Below are 24,825 nucleotides of genomic sequence, written 5' to 3'. Positions count from 1 at the left end.
TCTCCTGCACGTGGTAGTATGTTTAAAATCCCATACCTTCCATCACTCTGATAACTGACAATTTCCCTCGCACAGTTCCAAACCATAGCATTCCTGCTTAGGTACCACTGCTAGAGAATCTAAAATGTATTAATTGATAACCCAGAGAAGTGAGGCCCTGGATAGGTTATATAGGCACCCAATAAAATTCTAATTCATAATGCTTTCTTTTTAATTAATAGCTCTAAGAAACTTTTCACTGCGTCTACCATAAGGGTGTTTTTATTGTTACAATTAAACTGTGACCTTTCTGAAAGAGAGGTAAGAGATAATTTTTTCTTCTCGTCTCAGCAGTAATAGTGCTTTTCTTGAGCAACTGGTTTATTTTTTTTCCTTATAGATTCGGTGAAGCTTGAAATTGGTCCATTTTCCTATTGGCAGTTGGAAAGCTTAGAGCCAAAAGTGTTGGTCCATCTCAGGCATGAATGCCATTGTGTTCTAACTTTAATTTCCTGTCATTATTTGTGTTAGCCCATATTTTTCTTATTTTTAATGAGTTTTAATTTTGTCTGCATGTGGGTACACTCGTAAATGCCTTTCAGCACCTTTCAGATTAAAGTAAGGTAAAAATGTATATTTCTACATGTGTATACATAGAGTTCGTGTAGTGTGAAACTTATGGGATACAAATTTAAGCATATTTGTGGTAGTCAAAATAATTTTACTTTCCAATCACTAGCAGTAGTTGGCAATCAAAGCAAAACTTTATAGAACAACTGAATTAGGGAATGTATTACAATACACAGTTGTTATATTTGCTAATTGCCATTTCTTGTAAATAATCATACATTAAAGAGACTATAACTCCATGCTTAGTAGGGATCTTTTATTTTTCCTGCTGTAATTACATAAATTTAAGGAGAGTCATGTACTTAAGTGGATAAATATGATAATTTATATTACAGCATGTGTATTTTAATAATGTTAGTTTATTATTTTTACAAAATATAGGTAAAATTGTTGGAGTAATTATTTCAATTACTTATAGCTTTTAATTCTCAACAGCTAAAAAGATAGACTAACTTTCTCTTGGAGGTGTTTGTAAACAGTGTTTATACATAACAGGTGGGAAGGTTTATGAGACGAAGTAGCTGGGTGGAGAGATATAAAAAATTCTTCCTCATAATGGAAGATAATCTGAGCAGTTTTACTAACTTAATCAGTATTGGTGCTTGTGTACTTAAATGAAATGTTCTTGAAGGTCAGAATGCTTTAATTTGCAGGGATCTCGATCTTAAGTAAGAGAATGTTCAGTATTGATTTGAAAATATAATGACTGACACACTATTTAAGGTCACTGAGTAATAAAAACCAAACAGAACACCTGGAACTCCGTATTTCCTTTCAGTCCAGGAAACTAGGTGCTCAGAAACACAAGAAAGAGAAAAATAGAAAACATTTGACCTGGAATTCAGGCAAAGCTCTGACCGGGAGGTGTGTGTTTGTGTGTGTGTGTCTGTCTGTGTGTGTCTGTCTGTGTGTGTCTGTCTGTGTGTGTCTGTGTGTGTCTGTCTGTGTGTGTCTGTCTGTCTGTGTGTGTCTGTGTGTGTGTGTCTGTCTGTGTGTGTCTGTGTGTGTGTGTCTGTGTGTGTGTCTGTGTGTGTGTCTGTGTCTGTGTGTGTGTGTGTCTGTGTGTGTGTCTGTGTCTGTGTGTGTGTGTGTCTGTGTGTGTGTCTGTGTGTGTGTCTGTGTGTGTGCGTGTGTGTGTCTGTGTGTGTGTGTCTGTGTGTGTGTGTGTACACGAACGGACCTGTGCCTTTGCATGCTTTCTCAGATTGTCCCCCCTCTGACATTGAAATGGTGTCTTTGAGTTGGATAGAAAGAACATGGTTCAAAAATACCATTTACAAAATACAAATTACAAGTTGCAGGCTGTTATTAGGATGTTAGACTAGGTGGTGGCAGACGGACAAGGCAAACAGTCACAGTGAAGGTCAAATAAAAAGATGTGCTGCCAGAAGAAAACTCACCGAGCTGCTAGCCCTGTTTCCCCTCCCCACAATAAAAGAATTTTTGAGAGACTGCTCACTCAGAAAGATAAACCATGCTTACAATTTAAAAGTGGTAGTTATCTGTAAAGCCAGAAGCCAAGGCAAAAGAAAATTTACCATGAAGCACTGAATTGCCACTGAAAAGTCAGAAGAGGCTAAGAGAAAGGCAGTGGCGCCTCTATAGCCAAGTGATTTATTGAGGGGCTTGGATTCAGCTCCTGGGTTTTCCCTCTCCTGAAACTTCTTTTCCCTTCTCCCTCTTCGATTGGCCTGACTTATAACCATTTAACAGCTCATTAGAATCAGGGGGAGGAAAGGAAGAACAACTGTCTTGCGGCAATGGTTGGCTCAATGCAATCCAATTCAAAGATAGAACAAAATAGTCAAATCTTGCTTTTATCTTTCCATCTCATTTTTTTCAACATCAGATAATGATCCTTTAATGATCTATTCATCTAGTGAGAACAACCGGAACACTAGTGTATGCTGGTGAGGCCATGGAGCATATCCGGGATGCCTGCAAGTAGGATTGGCCAATTTTCTCAGAAGTAGGGACACCTGGAGAGGCAGACCCTATCAAAAGGAGCTGACACACAAATGTCTCAGTCAGACAAATGTAATTGAGTAACAGAGGACTAGGATATATCACTCAGACTGTGCCACTCACAGTAAAAAAACAAAAACAAAAAAAACAACTTTGGCATGTATGTCAATTTTTAAATAATAAATAATAAAATAATCATTTTTAAGATAACCTATTTATAACATTTTTAGACTTACAAAATATTGCAAGGATAGTACAGAATTCCCATCTGCCCCACATCTTGTTTTGCCTGTTATTAATATCTTACATAAGTATGGTTCATTTGTCACAATAAACCAAAAATTGGTTTATTAGACTGATGGACTGCCAATACTGGTCCATTTTATATTCGCATATCCTTAGTTTCCCCCTATTGTTTTTCTACAAGGAGCCCTGATTCCTTTTACTGGAGAATGGTATTAGAAATCAAGATCTGCATGCTAGGTGTGCTCATTATTACTAGATTATCATTGCTTTGGTTGACAAAGCAAGGGAATATATCTATATATATCTATATATATATCTTTATAGATATATATACAGATATATGAGTTTATACTGATGTCTCTGACTCTAATCCATTACCACATGAGTTATTCTAGTCTCTTCCCTTTGCTTATTTATAGTCTTCCACACCAACAGCGAGAAATTTGGCTCCTGCCATTTACCATCCCTTTCCAGTAAACCTGCTGTTCTAGTTTGCTAGCTGCCGGAATGCGATGTACCAGAAATGGAATGGCTTTTTTTAAAAAGGGGAATTTAATAAGTTGCTAGTTTACAGTTCTAAGGCTGAGAAGATGTCCCAATTCAAACAAGTCTATAGAAATGTCCAATCAAAGCCGCCCAGAGAAAGATACCTTGGTTCAGGAAGGCCGATGAAATTCAGGATTTCTCTCTCAAGTGAGAAGGCACGTGGTGAACAGTCACAGTTTCTCTCTCGGCTGGAAGGGCACACGGCATCTGCTAGTTTTCTCTCCTGGCTTCCTGTTTCCTGAAGCTCCCCGGGAAGCGCTTTCCTTCATCTCCAAAGGTTGCTGGCTTGTGGGCTCTCTGCTTCTCGAGGCTATGTTGTTGTTCTCTGCTCTCTCTGAATCTCCTTCATTCTCCAAAATGTTTCCTCTTTTATGGGACTCCAGGAACTTCTCACGACCCACCCAAATGGGTGGAGACATGTCGTCACCTAATCCAGTTTAACAACCACTCGACTGAGTCACATCTCCAGGGAGATGATCTAATTACAGTTTCAAACATACAGTACTGAATAGGGATTAGAAGAAACAGTGCCTTTACAAAATGGGATTAGGATTAAAACATGGCTTTTCTAGGGTACATACATCATTTCAAACCAGCACACCTGCCTAGAAGTATGAGAATTATTAACTAGAACCTCGTTGGGAATCAACTTTATCAATTAGGATATAGTATTTATATGCAGTTTCTTTTGACTTTCATCCTATAGACTCAACTGATTTCTGAAGTTACTTAGGTCAGCAATTTATTCTCCTACCCCCTTCAGGGAGGTTGTTTCATACATTCGTAATATATTTAGATTCTCTTGTCACATTCTGCATTCCTTTCTTGGATTCCCTGATTTCCTAAATTTTTAAAATGAAGTTTGCATACATTAAGGTTTACTCTTTTTTTGCGGTAAAGTTCTGTGGGTTTAGACAAATGCTTAATGTCTTGTAGTCACCATTATGATACCATGAAGAGTGGTTTCACTGCCTTAAAAAATTCTCCTGATCTTCACCTATTCAACCCTGGTAACGGCTTCTATAGTTTTGTCATTTCCATAATTCATATAATATGAATCATACAGTATATAGCCTTGTCAGAGTGGCTTCTTTCACTTAGCAATATGCATTTAAGATTCATCTGTGTCTTTTTTTTTTTTTTTTTTTGCCTGGGCAGGTACCAGGAATCAAACCTGGGTCTCCGGCATGGCAGACGAGAACTCTGCCTGCTGAGCCACTGTGATCCACCCTCATCCATGTCTTTTCATGGCTTAGTAGCTCATTTATTTTTATTGTTGAATAATATTCCATTGTACAGATTTACCACAGTTTGTTTATACATTAACCTATTGAAGGATATATTGTTTACTTCTAGTTTTTGGCAATTATGAATAAAACTGCTTTAAATATTTGCATAAAGCTTTTTGTGTGGACATAAATTTCCAAATAAGTTGGGTAAATACCTAGGAGCCCAAGTGCTAGATCACATGGTAAGTCTATGTTTAATAGTTTAAGAAACTGCCCAACTGTATTTCAAAGTAGCTGTACTATTTTGCATTCCCACCAGCAATGAATGAAAGCTCCTGTTATTTTTGTATCCTTGTCAGCACTTGGTATTGTTAGTTTTTAGGATTTTCTCTCTGTATCTCCTAATGTTTCTGTCTATGTTGGCTCTGAGCTTTTGCCAAAATGGTTCCCTCTTAAAGGACTTTAGTAAGCAGATTAAGACCCACTTTGAATGAGATATGCATTCCCATGGAAACCACCTAATCAAACGGTTCTACCCACAACTGGGTAGATCACATCTCCATGGAAACAACCTAATCAAAAGGTCCCACCCTAAACAATAGGTTTGCCTCTGCAAGATTGGATTAGAAAAAAGAACATGGCTTTTCTGGGGTACATAACAGTTTCAAACCAGCACAGTGTTTTTTTCATAGAGCAGATGTTCTTAATTTTAGTAAAGTCCAATTTACTAATTCTTTCTAGGGTTTTACTCTTGGTGTTGTATTTAAAAACTCATTACCAAAGACCAAGTCATGCAGATTTTCTCCTGTGTTTTGTTCAAGAAGCCTTATATGTAGGTCTATGATGAAACTTGAATTAATTTTTGTGTAAGTATAAGCTCTTTGTTTAGGTCAGTTATTAGCATATGGACTTTCAATTGTTTCAGCCCTATTTGTTGAAAAGACAATCCTTTTTCTATTGAATTACCTTTGCTCCTTTGTCAAAGAATGGTTGTCTATATTTGTGTGGTCTATTTCTGGGCTCTTTATTATGTTTCATTGATCAACGTCTTTCACAAATACTAAGGTCACTTGATTACTGAACCTTATAGCAAGTCTTGAAATTGGGTGGTGTGAGTCCTTCTACTTTGTTCTTGTTCTTCGTTACTGTATTGGTAATTCTGGGTCTTTTGTCTTTCCATATAAACTTTAAAATCAGTTGGTCAGTACCTACAAAGTACCTTTCTACAATTTTATTGAGATTGTTTTGAATATATAGATCAAATTGAGAAGAGCTGACATCTGTCTTAGTCTGCTGTAGGACTGCCATAACAAAGTAACACAAACCAGGCGGCTTAAAACAACAAAAAATTATTGTCTTATGGTTCTGGAGGCTGGAAGTTAAAGGTCTGTAGCGGAGAACCCTTCCTTGCCTCTTCTTAGCTTCTGGTGGGTTGCTGGTAATCCTTGGGGTTCAATCTCTGCTTCAGTTGTCACAAGATGTTCTCCCTTGTAATGTCTGTGTCTAATTCTCCCTTTCTTTATAAGAACACTAGGCATATTAGATTAGGAACCATCCTAATCCAGTTTGGCCTCATTTAACTAATAACATATTCAAAGATTCTATTTCTAAATACGGTCACATTCACAGGGTCGGGAGTTTGGACTTGAACGTGTCTTTTTAATTCAACCTCTAACAAAATCTTAACAATATTGAGTCTTCCAAGTATGTACAGGTAATATCTCCATTTATTTAGATCTGCTTTTATTTGTTTATTTATTTATTTATTTGGCATGGGCAGGCTCCAGGAATCGAACCTGGGTCTCTGGCATGGCAGGCGAAAATTCTGCCACTGAGCCACCATCGCACAGCCTGATTTGCTTTTCTTCTTTTATCAGTGTTTTGTAGTTTTCCACATATACGTCCTGTACGTGTTTTCATTTCTTGGGGTGCTTTTAAAATGGTATTGCTTTTTAAAGTTTCAAATTCCAATTTCTCATTGCTTGTATATAGGAAAACAGTTGATTTTTTAAAATATTAAGCTTATATCCTATGACCTTACTATACTTTCTTATTCCAGTTTTTTCTCAATTCTTTGAGATTTTCTATAGAGACAATCATGTCATCTGTAACCAAAGACAGTTTTATTTATTCCCTTCCGATCTGTATTTCTTTTGTTTTCTTGTCTTACTGCTGCCAGTTAGGACTGCCAGTATGAAGATGAATCGGAGTGGTGAGAGAAGTCATCTTTGCCTTGTTCATTATCTGAGGGGGAAAGTGTCCAGTTTCTCACTATTCAGTATGATGTAAGCTATGGGGTATAGAGTATTTTAGGTGTTCTTTGTCAAATTAAGGAAGTTTTCTTTATTCCTATTTCATTGAGGGTTTTTATCATGAATAGGTATTGAATGCTATCAGATGTTCTTTCTGCATCAATTGATACAATCATATGATTTTTTTCTTTAGTCTTTGGATGTGGTGGATTACATTGTTTTTTTTTTTAATATTGACCCAGCCTTGTATACCTGGAAGGAATAAATCTCACTTGATTATAGTGTACAATTCTTTTCGTACATTGTTGAATTTGATTTGTTTTATGACTGACCCTTTTCAGGCATCACCATTTCATGTGCATTTACTCCTGCAATAAATATAGATCCACAACATGGCTTTTAATCCAGAAAGCACTCCATTGTATGGTTTTATAATACGTAACTTAGCGAGTTCTCCCATTTATGGGTGTTTTGCTTTCATTTCTCTTTAATTATTATAAACAGTACTTTGGTGAACAGCCTTTTACATATGTCTTTTCCCAGTTGTGCAGTTATCTCCTCAAACTAAAGTTTTTCTGACCTCTGCATGGATTAGCTCAGGTTTTACTCTACCCACAAACTTCATGCTTCTTCTACTACTTTACATTGCCCAAAGACTCAAGGGTTAAAGTATCTTCCATTATTAAATTTACTGAGTTTATAAGTTTATGAGCATTGGTGGTTGGGAGAGAAGTCACAAAAAAGAGTGAGTCCATTCAATCAGCTCTGCTTCCGTAAGCAGGGTGATTGAGGAAGTCCTATGTATGAATATAAATCTGGAGTTTCTTATGATGCCATTGGATTCAATTGTAGGCTACCTCCCCAAGTCATGGCAATTAGGCCACCTGAATATTTACCTAGCTTTCTTGCATCCTGGGGATGACTAGACAGATACTACCACCCTCATCTCTCTTTTTTAACTTGTGGCAGAACAAATGCAAATAATCCAGCTGTCATAAAATTAGTAGTTTCCATAATTTGATTAAAATTAGACTTCAATGCTAACTTTGGTGGATCAGAGCTCTTCTCTAAATGTTGTTCTTAACACTAAATGTGCCAAAATTAGAGGAGCGTTAGTCTCCCAGTATTTACAACCCGGAAAGATGTGTTGTATGCCAAGAAGTCTCTTTGGTCTATCTGCTTTCCCAAGATAATTTGGGCCAAGATTTGAAAACTCAGAAAATGTAGATACATATGTTTGGGTACTTCTTCTTAAATAAATGAAGTGTTTCCTTGTTTCAATTTTTAACATGTTTGTTTCTTTATAGTTTATGGAACTCTAATTCAGATTTTTGATACATCAAATGTTTTGGGTTCTAATTTGCTTTTTTGAGTGGGTGGGAAGTGAGGGCAAAGTATGTTGTTCAGTAGGAAAAGAAAATTTTTTTTTGGGTGAGCATAGGATTTTAAAAATACTTAAAGCAAAACTTCTTTTTAGCGTCACAAGTAATTTAAAAGCACCTAATTACTTGTAACTGAGGTGCTAGTTAAAAAATCATTTTGTTATGGTGATTTTCTATAGACTTTAGCCAATTTGACTTGATATAGTAATGGAAATAAGCTTCAATTTTTAAGATATTCAATTACATACTTCAGCGTTATGCTATTTCAGAATAAACCAACAAACGGAATACTGCTGCTTTTGCTGTTCATTATAATGCCTTAAATTTTTCCTGGGTCTAGGATATTATTATAGGGGATCAAACTTGACCAGCATTATTTTTCCCTCCTTTCCTCCCTCCCTCTTCAGCGGTAATTGCTCTATTTGTCCACTGTGGTCTGGCCTGTTGAGTGGTCTTATGCTCCCCCTGGAGTCTGTACTTCTGCTCAGCTCAGAGATCATTTGAACCATTTCAGCTCAAAAAGGAAGCCAGTTTTCCCTTCCAGTAGGCAGCGTCTTCAGCCGAAGGTGTGTAATCTAGCTCCTAAATGATTACTCTTCTTTTTTTTTTTTTTTTTGGTGCATGGTCCAGGAATCAAACCCGGGTCTCCCGCATGAAAGGCAAGCATTCCACCACTGAACTACTCGTGCACCCTGCTTGCTCGTCTTTTTGACCACAGACAGGGGACTTTTTCAGTTTGGTAGTTTTCCTCTACTGAGGGCCATATACTATCTTCCTCTGGGGATGGAGCGTCTTGGCTATGGGTGTGTCAGAGCTTTGTCACATGCTAATCCATCTAGGTCAGGACACGTGCCCTTCTGCTGTCCCCACAGCAGGACCAGAATCCCCAATGTGGAAATACTGCCATTTGCTGCATATGTCTTTTCCACTTATTTATTCTGGGACTGGGGAAATAACCACACAATGGGTTTGGGGGCCCACTGGACCCTCATGAGATGAACCTGAACTAAAGTTGCAATGATCACCTGATCTCCATATGCCCCCTATTCTGACTAGTGGATCACAGTGACATTTTGGGTCTCCTGGGATTAGTGTCCGTTCAGAGCCAACATCCAGTAATTTCCAAAAATGTCTTATTTCCTTTTCCCCAATGCACTTTCATCCTGATAAAAAGTCATAGGTGATGAGTAAAAAATATGGATTAAAAATAAATGGAACAAATGTTAAAATAAATTGGGTAGAGGGAAATACTAGTGGTCAATGAGAGGAAGGGGTAAGGGGTATGGTATATTTGAGTTTTTCTTTTTTTTATTTCTTTTTCTGGAGTGATGTAAATGTTCTGAGAAATGATCATGGTGATGAATATATAACTATGTGATGATATTGTGAGCCATTGATTGCATACCAAGTATGGAATGTTCATATGTTAAGAATGTTTGTATTGTATGTTGATTGATTTTATTAATAAAGATTTTTAAAAAGACAGTCTATTTCTGGTATATTGCATTTCAGCAGCTTTAGCAAACCAAAGCAGTGGTCAATACCCAAGATAAGTCAGTAGACCCACCATATCCAAGAAGTTGCAGTAAGAAAGTAGGGACTTAAAGCAGCTATTATGAATGTGCCCAAGGACAAAAAAGTAAGATATATCTATAACAAACAGTTGGGGAATATAATGAGAGAAAACGTTATACAGAAGAATGAAATATAAATTCTAGAGCAGAGGTGAAGAATTCCCTGAATGGTCTTAATAGCAGATTGGAGATGGCAGAAGAATGAATCAGGGAACATAAAGATGATCAATAGAAATTATAAAATCTGAGAAATGGAGAAAATGATACTTAAGAAAAAAAATCACAATGCTTAAAAAAGAAACAAAAGAGTCATGGGTGCTTTTGAGGAAGGCTGAGAGTAAGATTAGCAGTATAACTTGGGTAATGTAGCAGGGTCCTTCTTTAAGAGGACCTGACCTCACCTTCATTTAAGGGGCTCTGGGTCTGTAAACTTGTCTCAAGTCTAGAAATTGATTGGAGGGCCATGACTCTCTGTTTTGGTGATGCACATTAGACTTCTGTTCACTTGATCTAGAACTCTTCCACTTAAACAGATCAAGTAAGAATTTAATAGACTCCCCACCTATTTCTTTTCTTGGGACACAAAGAACAACTAGCCAATCAGTGCCATAGGTCTCTGTGATTCCGACTTATTGAGATTACTATTTTGACTCTGCTCTCTACTATGGTAATCATGTCCACCTCCTGGAGCATTCCTCACCATGCTATCTTCGAGCTAGCCAACAGTCCCCAAGTCCTCTTCTTGATATTTTCCAGCGGAGCTAGAAATCCATAGGATCTAGGGAAAACTATTTAGCCTGTCTGTGCCACAGTTTATAAAATGGTGATAATAAAAGTGCCAACCTCAAAGGGTTACTGTGAAGATTAAATTAATAGTTGTAAAGCCCTTGGAGCAGTGCCTTGGCCATACATAGGGACATTGGAAGGGTTAGAAATTAGTAATATCATCCAAATTCTGAGATCTCGGACTTATCAAAGCTATACTTCTCTTCTATGGTTCCAGCCTCACCATGGCCCTAACTACTTGAGCAATTATAAATTTTAATCTAAAAAATCCCTATTTTGGAACACTAATTTGATCATAAATGATAGTCTTTGAAATGGTGATATATCAAGGACAGTTTATTAAAATTCAGAATATGTAAATATAATGTATTATATTTTTAAAACTTGGTCATTTGATTTTTAAAAATAAAATTATAAAGAGTTGTTGATACATGTGTTTCTATGCATCTTAAGAATCCTATGGGCTAGAAAATGGGTTCATTCACACCCACATATGCCCATGAGCACATCATTACGCCTGTCTCTTAGAGAATATTTTCTTCAGCTCCAGGTATACTATTTTGCGTTTTCCTATGTTTTTTAGTGATTAAAATAATCTGGTGTACGAAACATGCTTTCCTAATAAAATAGTCTGAAATTCCCAATATACCTTTGTGATGTTCTTCTGTTATTTAGAACCAGAGAAGCAGAGTCTGGAAAAGTAAACTGCTTTGCTTGTATCATAACTATAAACACATTACTGGGGTGGTAAATAAACATGTGAATTAATGAGCACCCCTCTCTTTCTGCATCTGTTAGCAATATACCAGTACAGGTGCTGTATTAGTTTCCTATTGCTGCTCTAACAAATTACAACAAACTTAATGGCTTAAAACAACACACATTTATTGTCTTTCATTTCTGGAGGTTAGAAGTCTAAAAGTGGGTCAGCAAAGCTGTGCTCCTTTTGGAGGCTCTGGGAGAGAATCTGCTTCCTTGCCTTTTCCAGTTTCTCAAGGCCACCTGCCTTCCTTGACTTGTGCCCTTTCCTCCATCTACAGAACCCGTAGGAGAGTACCTTGTCTTCTTTATTTCTTCTTCTTCCACGCTTTTATCTCCGTTACTCTGACCCTCCTGCAGCCCTCCTATAATGACCCATGTGATTAGATTGGATCCACCCAGATGAATCCAGGATAATCTCTCCATTGAAAGTTCTTAACTTAATCGCATTTGCAAAGTCCCTCTTGCCATATAAAGCAAAATACTCAATTTCCCGGGATTAGGATGTGAGCATCTTGTGTGTGTGTGTGTGTGGGGGGGGTGGTGGCATTATTTTATTCTACCTACCCCAGGTGCACTCCTGAATAAAACCTTTAATGCCATTCAGGTATTTGGCTCTCCCTATCTTACTTTTATATGCGTTTGCAGGTGGTAACTGTGATAAATACCTACCAGTTATTCTGGGCCCTACAATTCCTCTCCCCATAAGTTTTTTTCATGCATTTAAACGAGTCAGATAGCTTTTAGATTTTTTTTTCTTAAACTACTCAAACACCCTGGAGTTTGTGGGAAAGGATTTAATGAGGAAAACACCCCCACACTCTATGTCTGCCTGTGACAGTTATACAAATAAAGCAAACCTTGACTGTGAAAGTACATCATCAAAGAATTACATGACTCCAACTGGTAGGCGTCTTTGAAGCCATTTCAGAAAATAGCTATGATTTGGTTCTTATGATTTTTCCTGGGAAAAGTTAGGAAATGTGGGCATCTGAATTGGCAAATTCAGACAGTGCCTGGGGAGAGTTCTTGAAGGCAAGAACAGAGGCTTCGTCGGCTCTGCATCTCCAGCCCTAAGCACAATGCTTGGCATGTAGGAGGCGATTAATAAATGATTAGAGAATAAATAACTTGTAGAAAGTATCCAAGGAAGAGCTTAGGCCCTGAGAACGATCTGCCCTTTGAAATATGACCTGCAAAAAAAAAATGATGGGTTTAATATCCTCAGGAAGGAATGAACCACCAAATTCAGTCTCATTTCTAACTGCTGACTCACAGCTATTCCTCATTGATTCCTGCTCCCTTGATGCAAAAGAAAATCACCTCCTGTATAGCTCTCCTCTGTCCTTCCTTGAAAGATGAAATAGCAGAACTGTTCCTCTGTTTATTTCACTCACACATTACTATTGTTTAAAGCACAATTTTCAAATTCAGTTCTAGCTAAGTGGATTGATTTTTTATTACTCATGCTGAGTAGTTGACAGTAATGATTTATTGCATCTTTGGGGCTTCAGCAGCTCCTTGTGACTCCTGATTTCATTTGCAGTTTCCCTAATGGCTTCAGTGTCTGTGGTGTTTGCTCTGAGAGCTCCTGTAAAGCGATTCTCCGTGGGGTGGGTGGGGGCGAAACATACTTGTGGTCCTGCACTCTAGACTTAGTTTTCTTTTCTCCCAACTCTATGACTGTGGTGACTCTCAAGGGAGGGAACATTCACAAATGGGGGAGAGCTGCTGCCTTCTTTCTGAGGAACTGAAGCCACTGCAGTTTTGTGCTATGAGTAGAATCTGAGGGACCTGAAATGGAGGCCTGGGGTGGGGCCAAGGGAGAAAGGTAAATGCATATACATTAGAGTGTTGGCTTAGTTTCCAGCTTTATAACAACAAAAATAGCAATTTACTGTACCAAACAGGTAGCATGTTAGCAAACTACAGCCTGTGGGCCAAATTTGGGTGACTACACTACTTGGTTTTGTAAATGAAGTTGTGCTTGGAATACAGCCATACCCATTTGTTTAACTAATGTCTATGACTGCTTTTGTGCTATAGTGGTAGAGTTAAGTTGCACAGACTGTATGACCTATAAAGCTTAAAATATTTGCTGACCCTGTGTTAGTCCACTTAATCCCTACAGTATGAGCTAGGTTGGGTTAATAACAATCCCATTCTACAGAGGAGGAAACTGAGACTGAGTTGATAAATGTCCAAGGTCTTAGATCAAGTGAGAGACATAGGATCAGAAGCCAGGAGCCATAGCACACTGCCTTGGATAGTTACGCAGAGAATGTAGTAATCGCTAAACCTGTCAGACTAACATCCCCTATTTCCTTCCGCCCTCACAGGGTTTTGCTTTGTGAAAACTTTCCAGATAACTGTCAGTTGTTTAATGGCTTTATGGGACTTAGATTTTTTAGACTTTTAACTCGAAACTACTTATTAACTGATCAGTCCATTCATCAGTGAAGACCAGTGGTGCTCATCCTTGATTATATAGCTGAATCACTTGAGAAGTCGACAAATAAGAACATTGGGTTCCACCCGCCCCCCCATCTGATATAATTGGTCTGGGCTGTGTTCTGGAGATTTGTAAAAGCTTCCCAGGTGATTTTAAGGTGCAGCCAGGGTTGAGAACCACTAATAGCAACAATTATTAAGTCTAGGCCCTAAAAGATGTTGATCATAGTGGGAGGTCCTCCCTGGTGAATAAACAATCAATAGAATAGGAAGGGAAAGAGGAGGGACAAATAACTCAGAAGCATCAGTCCACTCTGAAAATGTTGCAGGTGGGAGAGCTCATCTGCAAGAAATATCCTGCATACCATCTATTTTGTGATCATGAAATTTGCCTTTACATACTTCGATGAATCTTCTTATTTATGCATAATTATTTGTGTGTGTGTATATTGTGTGTGTGTGTGTGTGTATATATAGCCCAGGGAGAGAGAAGACCCTCATAACTGGAGAGAAGCATCTTCCTTTAAAAGGGTACATATGGTCTGTGCAGTCTTTCAAAGACTGCAGTATATTTGGTCAACAGAATGTGTTTTTTGAGATTCTTCATGTTTTACCCTTTACTGAAGGGCAAGTTAAATCAGGGCTGATTTAGATTAATGGGGTTTGTTAACTGACGGCTGCCTCTTGGAATTACATCATAATCATTACCAGCAAATATTGAGCAATCCCCCATGTGGGACTGTGTGGCACTGTGCTGGGTCCTTATCTTCCAGAAAGTGTGCCTTCATTGCAGTGCCTTGGAAAACATAATCACAGCCGAAATTCCAAATAAATATCTCACTCCTCAGATTATTCTCACTGTTTCTATTTGCACTGATGATGGAGCCAATGTTGTTAAGACAGCATGAGACTGAACATTTACCAATGAGCCGAGATCCACAAGCTGTCTGTACTGGCTAGTCCAGCATTGACATAAGAATAATGAAATTATTAAACATCAGAGAGAAGGTTACAAGATTTTTCTGAGCTATCAGAGGTCACACATTTTCTTGGAGGCTGTAAGAGAGACGTGGGATATGTGCATAAAATATAAGAGACATCAAGCAGGTTTATGTCGATGCAAAAGTGGTTCCTTTTTCCTTTCTTAGGTATGACTAAAAGAAGCACAAGCATTGTGCTGTGCTCTGGTAGAAAGGAATACATGTTTTAGATTTGGAACACGGAAGAGTTATGGGATGCTAACATGTCAAATCTTAGTAACCTCTTAAAGAGGTCACTTGCAAAGTAAGATTGTCATCATTCAGAGAAACCAATGCATCTGTCTTCTGAGAAATTCAGAAAGATTATGAAAGATGAAGAATCTCAATTCAGTGAGAAAGGTATTCCATAAATGTGAATCTTTGATGCTCTGGTAAGTTCTGAGTACTCCTGCAATTGAGAAATGACATGCATAGAATCTGTTGAAGACAATACTAAAATTGATTAAAGTCAGCTGTATAAGGATCAATTATTGCAAAGTTATGAAATTTACCCATCAAAATGAGGCTATACTATATGCATTTATTAAAACATATACTCACACAACAGTGAGATGCCAAATCGTGTTCAGTTAGGTAAAATTGAATAATGCTCCCCTAAATCAGCAAAGCAGACCACCCTGGCTTTAATATTATATAAAAGGAGCTTCATATTGACATCAAGGGCAAGTCTATACAATGTTGAAAGATGTGGATGGAAAAGGATATAATAAAATGTTTAATGGCAATTGGGGATCTAGGTCTTACATTTATGGCATGTCAGGCATAATCAGTATTTAAAGTTAAGTCATATTTTGTTGTTTTACAGACATAGTAAATGAAATAGAGGTCCTAGCTCATATGGTCTGAATCCAACAACCTATGACCAACTGCGTCAATTTTTTTTTTTTTTCATGGGCAGGTACCAGCAATCAAACCTGGGTCTTTGGCATGGCAGATGAGAACTCTGCCACTGAGCCACTGTCGCACCACCCTGCATCAATTTTATAAATAACAATAAGAACCCAAAGAAAATGCAGAACAAATCTTGTGCTGTTGGCCATCTATTGCTTAATTGGATTCCCTCAAACTCAGTAGAGAATTGTAATTTTTGACAGTTACTGACATTTCCCCAGTAAACCCAGTATGGATGTCACAGGCCCAAATGATATGTATCTAAGTGGTAGATCAGAAAAACATTTATGAAAAGAGAGTAATAAGAACTAAGATGGGGATAAAAATTTGAGCAACTCTCAGATTGTGTGTCCTGCTATCCCTCCAGTCCATGTGACAGTGTGGTAAATTTGTCATTGCCTGTGTTGCAGTGGTGAAGACCCAGCTAGCAGTCTCTGACTTTCACTTAGAGAAAGAAGAGTTAATTCATTCAGCATATCACATAATACAGAAATTTAGTATATACATGATCTAAAAGGACTATAATGGCTATAGTTAATATCCTTTGCCCATTTGATCCACCAAAGTTTGAGAACCTGCTGTGTGTCAGACCTAGGGCTTATTGTTGGATACACAGAGGTGAACAAATAGCTGTCCTCATGGAGCTTACAGTCCAGTGAGGAAGACAGCCATTAAAGGCATGGCCACCCAAATAAACTAAGAATCACAAAGTGTGATAAATGTTTTATAGAAAAAGAGCATGATATGCTGAACAAGAGTTGTAAATGGCTATAAGTTAGATTGGGAGGTCTGGAAAGCTATCTTTAAGGAACATTTAAACTGAGAGCTGAAGGGAAATTAAATATTTTTCCAGGAGAAGAGTGCTATGGTAAAGCAAAATTTTGCTGAGGCTTGCTTAACTCTATCACAGCTAACCCTTTTGTGAGAGGTTAAACTCTTTCCATTGGCAAGATCTACCACTGTAGCATCAAGTTATGACAACTTCCCAGTCTCCTGGCTTTTTTTTTTTTTCACCAGTTAGCACTTCTGGATTTATTGAACCACACTGCTGCTGAGAGAATTTGCAGGTGTTTTCCTGAAAATAAAAAAGCTGGCTTAGAGGAGTGGCTTCCAAAGTGTGGGGGGAAAATATCTATTGGGGGGCAGGTAGCAATATTGTACTCTATTTTTTAATCTAAAAAATAAGAAAGAAATTAAGCTTTATTAATAGCTAATTTAATGTTTGGCATAGTCTGTGTATCCACCTTCTAAATAAATATATATCTTCTGAGGATGTGTATTAACAATATTTTAATTGATAGGTATGCACCATCAAAACATAAGTTGGAGATAACTTACTTAAAGAATGCAATGAATAATCGGGGGTCATTGCACAGAGTAAGCAGAGCCCAGATTCTCCAATTCTCCCTTTGACCTTTTACTGAAGGAGTCTATTCCTCTTTCACAGTCCAACTTAGCTTCTTCCCCATTAACCCGGGAAACGTCATTGTCTGATAAATTTAAATTATATTCAAACTGTTCATATCCTTGACAGCTAGCTCATAGCACTCCCAGTCAGACTCCAGTATTTTGCTGTTTTAGTAATACTATCTTCTGGTTTCATCTACAACGGTCTTGTCTTTCCAAGTAGACATAGGTTGTTCAGGGGCTAAAATGAATCTATTACATTTTAATCTGACATAGTGATGGGAAAATAGAAAGCCTCTAAGGAATTCTTCTGGACTAAGTCCTCCAGGACCTTGGCACTCGTAGTGTTGGTCGAAGAATCACCATATCAACATCACTTGGGAGCTTATTGGAGCACTTTGAAATCTTTCCATACTTCTATTTCTCCTGAAGGACCATTGTACTAAATCAGTGCTTCTCAAACTTTGACATGCATGAATCACCTGGGGGATCTTGTTAAAATGCAGATTGTTTCGGTAGGTCTTGGTAGAGCCCAAGACTGCGTTTTTGACAAGTTTCCAGGTGACTGCGGTGCTGCTCATCTGAGAATCGCATTTAGTGTTACAGATCTAGAACTATGCTGTCCAATATGGTAGCCCAAGCCACATGGAGTGACTGAGTTAAATGTGGCTGGTCTGAACTGATATGTTCAGTAAGTATAAAATGCATACTGGATTTTGAAAATTTAGTATGGAGGGAGAAATGTCAACTATCACAGTAATGATTTTAAAAATATTGATCATATGTTACAATAATAGAGCAGGTTAAATATAATGTATTATCACGTATAACTGTCTGTTTCTTCTTACATTGTTAATGATGCTAAGAGAAAATTTTAAATTACATGTGTTGCTCACATTTTCTTTCCATTAGACAATGCTACTCTAGAACATTCCTGTGGTTCTGTTAAACATTGAAGGTATCATGGTAGCATTATCTATTGAGAATCCCCCTCAAATTCATTCTGCTAAGGTAGTCCCAATATGGGGATGACTAAAAGCAAATTTGTTTATAAATATAAAACCATTCTCAGAGAGATGTTTCTTTTTCTTGTGGGAGTATATACCCTACAAATGCTATTGCTATTATGAAAATATTAAGATTATGCTGATATTTCAGATTTCTGTGTATGTGTGTGATTGTTAATATAAGCATTCTACATGGATGAATATGTACATAAATATTGGATTAATCATCCTTAATTAAAATCTTGACAAATATAGTTGATAGATGAGAGTACTGTTATTATATCTAACAGGTAATGTATAGCTAGGAAGGAACTAGCTAAAATTTGTAGAATTAAGCACATTTTTAGTAGGAAGCCTGGGTTTCACCTGTCTGAAATGTTCAGTAAAGTAAGAATATCAAAGGGTGATAGGTAATTTTACTCAGTGGTGATTTTTCCATTCATTGGTCAGTATGAATTCTTGAAATTGATGGAAGCATATTTTTCATATTATTTACATAGTGAGAACTGTGAGTCCTGAGTCTTTTTATGTAATATGTTTCTTGATTTTGGTTTTTATATTTATCTTCGAAATCTTCTGTTGATGGAGTTCCTGGGTTCAATGTAAATGGTAGGATTGAATGCGGTACAGCAATAGATACCTACTTTATAATTACCTAATTTATAGAGTTGTGAGCATTAAATGGATAAATTGACCTACAACACTTAGAATCATGCCTGGCAGATAGTGAATGCGCTATATGTACTATTGTTTCTCTCTCTTGTGGGTTTTGCAAAGTATGTTTCTAACATCCTCCCAGGTATGGAAGGAAGACTTGGACTCATGGACATTTAGTCTTTGAGGCATACTTAAATCATTTGTGCCACTGCACTGTGTGCTGCCTTAGCACACTGGTTGTGGGACTGGTGCCATACAAAGATTCATTCATTCCTTCACTCATGCATTCTTTCAACAAATATGAGCTGAGTTGCTACTGTGTAAGTTACACTGTACCAGATCCTGGGAAGACAGTAGTCAGCAAAACACCATCTAATCCTCAGGGAACACCAGTGCAATGGGAGGGGCCAACTAATTAACAGATAAGTAAGATTCAGTATGATATATCCTGTGTCTGGGTAGGTGCGGGATGCTACAACAACATTGGCAAACCAGAATTTCTATATACAGGGGCAATTTCATTAGAAAGGGAGAGAGTAGAAGACCTGAGACTTATCTTAAACTTGTATTAGCATTGCAAGCCCACTGTTTTACTTGTATTGGTAGCTAGAGGTTGACTGATAGATGCTTCTTGGAGGAAATGGTGGGTAAAATGAGACATGAAAACATGAATAGGAGGCAGATAGGCAGGGAAGAGGGAACAGTATTTACCAAGTTCATATGTGTGGCTATCTATTGCTGTGTAACAATTACTGCCATAAAACAACAATCTTTATTTTTATCAATATATATTATATATTCCCATACTATGTAATCATCAAACATGTACAATCAATGGTTCACAACATCGATATATAGTTGTGCATTTACCATCACAATCGATTTTTTTTGTGGGAAAAATAACATAACAATAAATTTCAAAGCACATCGCAACAATTAGTTGTAGAGCACAATCTTTATTTTTTTAATGGTCACAGATCCAGTGGGACAGGAATTGGGACAGAACATGGTAGAGATGGATAATTTATGTTCTACGACAACCGAGTCCTCAACTGGGAGGACTCAGTTGACTATTGGCAACTTGAGAGCTGGTGCCTGGAGTCATCCAGAAGCTTCTTCCCTCACATGTGTGCCAGACCCAGGGATGGGAAGACTCAGTGACTGGGTTCAGCAAAACTGTTGACCTGAGGACATGCACATGGCTCCTTCATGTGTATTTTTCACAGAATGGTAGCTTGGGTTCCAAGAGAGCATCTTAAGAGGGAGCATCCCGAGAGTGAGCATTTCCAATGTCCAAGAAAGAAACAGCAAGGCCTCTTCTTATCTACCCTTCAAAGTCACACAGTATCAATTCATATTTTATTATGATAAGCCAGTCACTCAGGACAGCCAGATTGAACTCCCCTCTCAATAGGGCAGTGGCAGGGTCACATTTCAGAAGAGTGTGTGGGCCAAGAGATATTGTCGTGTCCATTTATGGAAATTAAATCCATTGCACCATTCTAATAGAGCCTGGTGTATGCAGGGGAACAGAAAATAGTTCGTACAGACTAGAGCTTAAGGTTACCTTGGGAAATGTTATTCTCCTCTGGTTTCCAGGGACTGTGTTCTAGGGAAGAACACTCCTTTGATTTTCTGGTAGGCAGCCTAATATATTGGAAAGTTCATAGGGTGTAGAATCACCAAGATCTGCATTCCCTTTGTTTTCTATATTCATTGTACAGATTTGTATTGTACCTTCAAATGCTGTTTTTATCATATTCTTATGCAGAGGGTGACAGCTAACATGAGGGTTGTATCCAGTACTTGGCTTGGCTTGAGTCCATTTGCCCTTAGCACAAATATGAGTGGAAATAGTTACATTTATGTCTGTAGTTACGAAAACACAACAATGTTTTCACAATTTTTAGTAACAATAGAGTAAAAGACCCAAAGTTGATGATAGTGCTCTAGGCAAGCCTGTGCTTCTTTAGGTATTTGTCTTACTTTTTATGTTTCCCTTTGGTATGTATTTCTTCACATATTTTCTTATGTAAGTTATATGTAAATGTTTGTGTTTCTGAGTCTTTGCATAGGTTTCTGTATATTCTGTGAGTGATTTTGTGGGTGTTTCCTTCTTTATAGTAGATTGAGTTTTATGAGATGGCCAAAATATACCTTCCATCCCACAAGCTTTTCTTTATAATGTGATGTTCACATTTCTTCCATGGAAAGGTGAGGTTTATGGTCCCATCCCTTGAATCTTAATAGGCCTGTGATGATGGTGAAAGTGTTGCTATATGACTTCTTAGGTTATGTTATAAGAGGTAATACACCTATCCTATCTTCTTATGATACTTGCTCTTGGAAACCAGTCACAATGCTGTAAAGAAGCCCAGACCATATGGAAATCATGTGTAAGTAAGTGTTCTGGTGACAGCCAGATCCCATCTGACAGCCAGTATCAAGCTCCAGATATGTGAGTGAGCCTTCAGATGATTCCCGCCTCAGCCATTAAGTCACCATGAGACCTTTGAGATTCCCCAGATGCATAGAGTGGAGGAGAGGTGAGCTGTCCTCACTGAGTTCTTCCAAAATTTCAGATTCATGGGCAAAATTAATGATTGTTGTTGTTTTGAGCCACTAAGTTTGGTGTATTTGGTTATGTAGAAATAAATAACTGGAACATTTTATGATTCTCTGCATATAGTTTTCTCTACCTCTCTGTCCATGTAGTTCATTTTCTCATGCTTTTTTCTTGCATAAATTGATCTGTCCCATTTTTACTTCTTCTTGCCCATGTTTTGTTCTTTCTCTTAAATTTTTATTATAGTTTCTTGTCCTTTGCTTCTTTCTTAACTTACTTTAATATAGAAAAGAGGCATAATTTTTAAAATAAATTTTATATGTTGCATAGTGTTTTTGTGCTCCCCTTGTTAATTTTCAAAGCAGAGGAGTGGGACATTTAATCTTTTGCTCAAAAACACAATAAAAATAAAGTTACTTTTTCCTATGGGAGCCTTGATTGATTTCTTTTGCTATCTGAGTATCCATGGCCCAGTCAAGAATATTTCCTATCCTATCACTGGTGCTTTGGAATGGATGAATGTGTAGACAGTGTTTTGCTGGTGAGTATAGCTTCCTTATATACACACACAGACACATTTTTTCAGTCCTTGAAACATGGTATTAATACCCTATTTTCATGTTGTTTTATTTCTTAAAAATATTTTGCTGAACTCTTCAGATTCTGATAAATTAAAAATACTGCCTCTTGGGCAATGAAGGAGAGAAATCTTTAAAAAAAAAAGGGTTCTTGAGGTAAGTGAGTTCTGTCCCTAATACAGTACCACAGAGAGCTTAGGGTAAAGCAGCCTCTAATCTGAAACTGGGAGGGTTGAGTTAGAAACATTTTGAGTCATTTCCATGTGTGATATTTTAGAATTTCTTATTTTTCTAGATCTTCTTTATATATACATTATCATGAGGTCTGGTAAACACTATCTATGTGCAAACCCCCAAGATCTTCCTTCTGTATATGTTCAATTAGTATTTACCAATTCTTTCATTTCAATTCTGTGGCATGTAACCATGAATCTTTTATAATAATGATTAAAGTCATATGTAAATTTGGCTAAGTTATAGTGTCCAGTTACTTGACAAAGCAGGCACTGGCCTGATTATTAATGTGAGGATATTTTATGGATTTAAATCACTGATAATTTGATTGCATCTATGACTGATTACATTTACAATAAGACTGCCTTCAGCAATGAGAGAAGTCCCATCCAATCAGTTGAAGGCCTGAGAGGGAGAACTGATGATTTTAGCAGTCAGAAGGAAGAATTTCCACCTCTACTTCAGCTAGCCAGCTTCTCCTGGGAAATTAACTGAAAACCTTCATTGGAGTTCTCAGCTTGTGGCCTGCCCTGTGGAATTTGGACTGCCCCATCTACACGGCCTTGTGAGCCAATTCTTATTTGAAATCTCATAATATTTACTGTAGCTAGAAGTGCATTTATCAGGGACCTCCTTGAGCTTCCAGAAGGGAGTCCCCAGAAAATAGGGTTCCATATGAGAATTTAACTGAACACAGATCAAGCCATCCATTTCAGTGGAAGATAGGATTGGAAATGGACTTATGCCAGAAGGATCTGTGGAAAGATCTATTGTATGATGGTTTGGATCCTCATGAACTGCATGCAAGTTTTTGTGGAAACTGTAGGAGCAGAATCACTGACAACCTGGATTGAAAAGAACAGAGAAGGGATAAATTGAGGGAAGAATCACTTTAAGGGCAGAACCGTGGTGGGTAAGGTCTGGACCAAAGATATTTCTTTGGGCCCATCCTTGCTGTAGAAATTGAGGTTTCACTGCAGCATTTGGAGAGGGTGGGGCATCTGTTTCAGCATGTGGAGGGGGTGGGCCTTGTACCCCATTTTTCAGGGTCAGTGTAGCCACCCCCGTGCTTGAAGCTGGTGGAACCTGTGCCCTGATATTTGTGGGAAGTCTGACTGTCACCTCAGTGCTTGGAGAAGGTGGGGCCTGTGTTCCAGCATTTGTGGAGAGCCTGACTACCACCACAGTACTCAAGGTAGGGCCTATGAGTCCTGACACACTGGATCTTAATTAGCTTACTGGAGTCCTTTAAGAGGGGAACATTTTGGAGAAATTTCGGACACAGATGCTTGGAGATGCTGAAAGAGCCATTTGAAACCAGAAGCCTAGAGAGAAACTTCCAGAGAAGGACAGCAGATTGTCACCATGTGCCTTCCCATGTGACAGAGAAACCCCAGACTCGATCGACCTTTCTTGAGTGAAGGAATCCTCTTGTTGGTGCTGTAATTTGGACATTTTCATGGCCTTAGAATTGTAACTTGTAACTTAATAAATCCCATTTATAAAAGTCAATCTATCTCTGGTATGTTGCACTCCTGAAGCATTGGCAAACCAAAATACCAGGAGAGGCTGCCATATACATTGCCATGTGACAGAAAAGCCATGGACCTAGGGTTACCGGCAGTCAGTTCCAAAATGCCAGTCTTCTGGGAGAAAGCATACCCTTGATGAGACCTTGATTTCATGCTTCTCCTAAAACCATGCACCCATAAATTCCCATTTATTAGGCCAGCCCATTTTAGATATTTGCTTTAGCAGCCAGGAAACTAAAACAGGCTCCACTAAGCAGAGATTCTTGATTCAGTGTTGTAGCGGAAGAGGTTAGAGAGGGCTCTAACAATTTATTCAGGTGGTTGGCCGAAACATTGACCAAAAGGTGGCCTATATTGCCTGAAATCAATATGTTAGCACTGCCCTGGTATAATGTAGATGATGGGATCCAAAGGCTTAGAGATTGGAATGTTAGAGAACAGATTTATCACATGATACCTGCTCACCCCAACCCCAAGGAATGTCCAGGGACACACCTTTCACCGGCACTGGGAGGAATAAATTTGTGAGACTAACTCCGTCATTCCTGAAGATCTTGGTGGCCACTGTTTCTGTAGTTCTAATATTACTGTGGGAACTACTGTCACTGAAGTTGGATCTTTAAATGCAATGGGGAAAATTAGATCCCGGACTGTCAGAAGCCAAGTGGCAGTACTTAATCACCAAAGACAAAGTAGGCATGGCTGCCACAATGAACAGCAAAGTCAAAGCAGGAATCAGAGTAGTCTGACTGGCAGAGACCTGTGCCATTGGTTAGTTAATCATGGGGTACGTAGAAGTAAAATAGATGGGAAGTCTACTAAATTTGTACTTGATCTGTATAAGTAGAAGAGTTCTAGGTCAAATGATAAAAAGTTTACCTTGAATCAAAAACAGAGCATCATGGCCCTTCAATCAATTCCAAGACTTGAAACAGGCCCACAACTCCTTGAATGAATGGAAGGCTGGATTACATTGGGGAAGGACCCTGTTATATTGCCAAAAATTTCTACTGGTAGTTTTTCTCTCAGCCTTCCCCGAAGGGACCCATGACTTTTTATCAGGATGAATGAGCATTGGGGTAAATTAAATAATTGGATATTTTCAGGAATTACT

Source organism: Tamandua tetradactyla, chromosome X (assembly GCF_023851605.1).
Source record: "Tamandua tetradactyla isolate mTamTet1 chromosome X, mTamTet1.pri, whole genome shotgun sequence".
Lineage (NCBI taxonomy): Eukaryota > Metazoa > Chordata > Mammalia > Pilosa > Myrmecophagidae > Tamandua > Tamandua tetradactyla.
The sequence above is the reverse complement of the archived record's forward strand: the minus strand, read 5'-3'. Positions refer to the sequence as shown.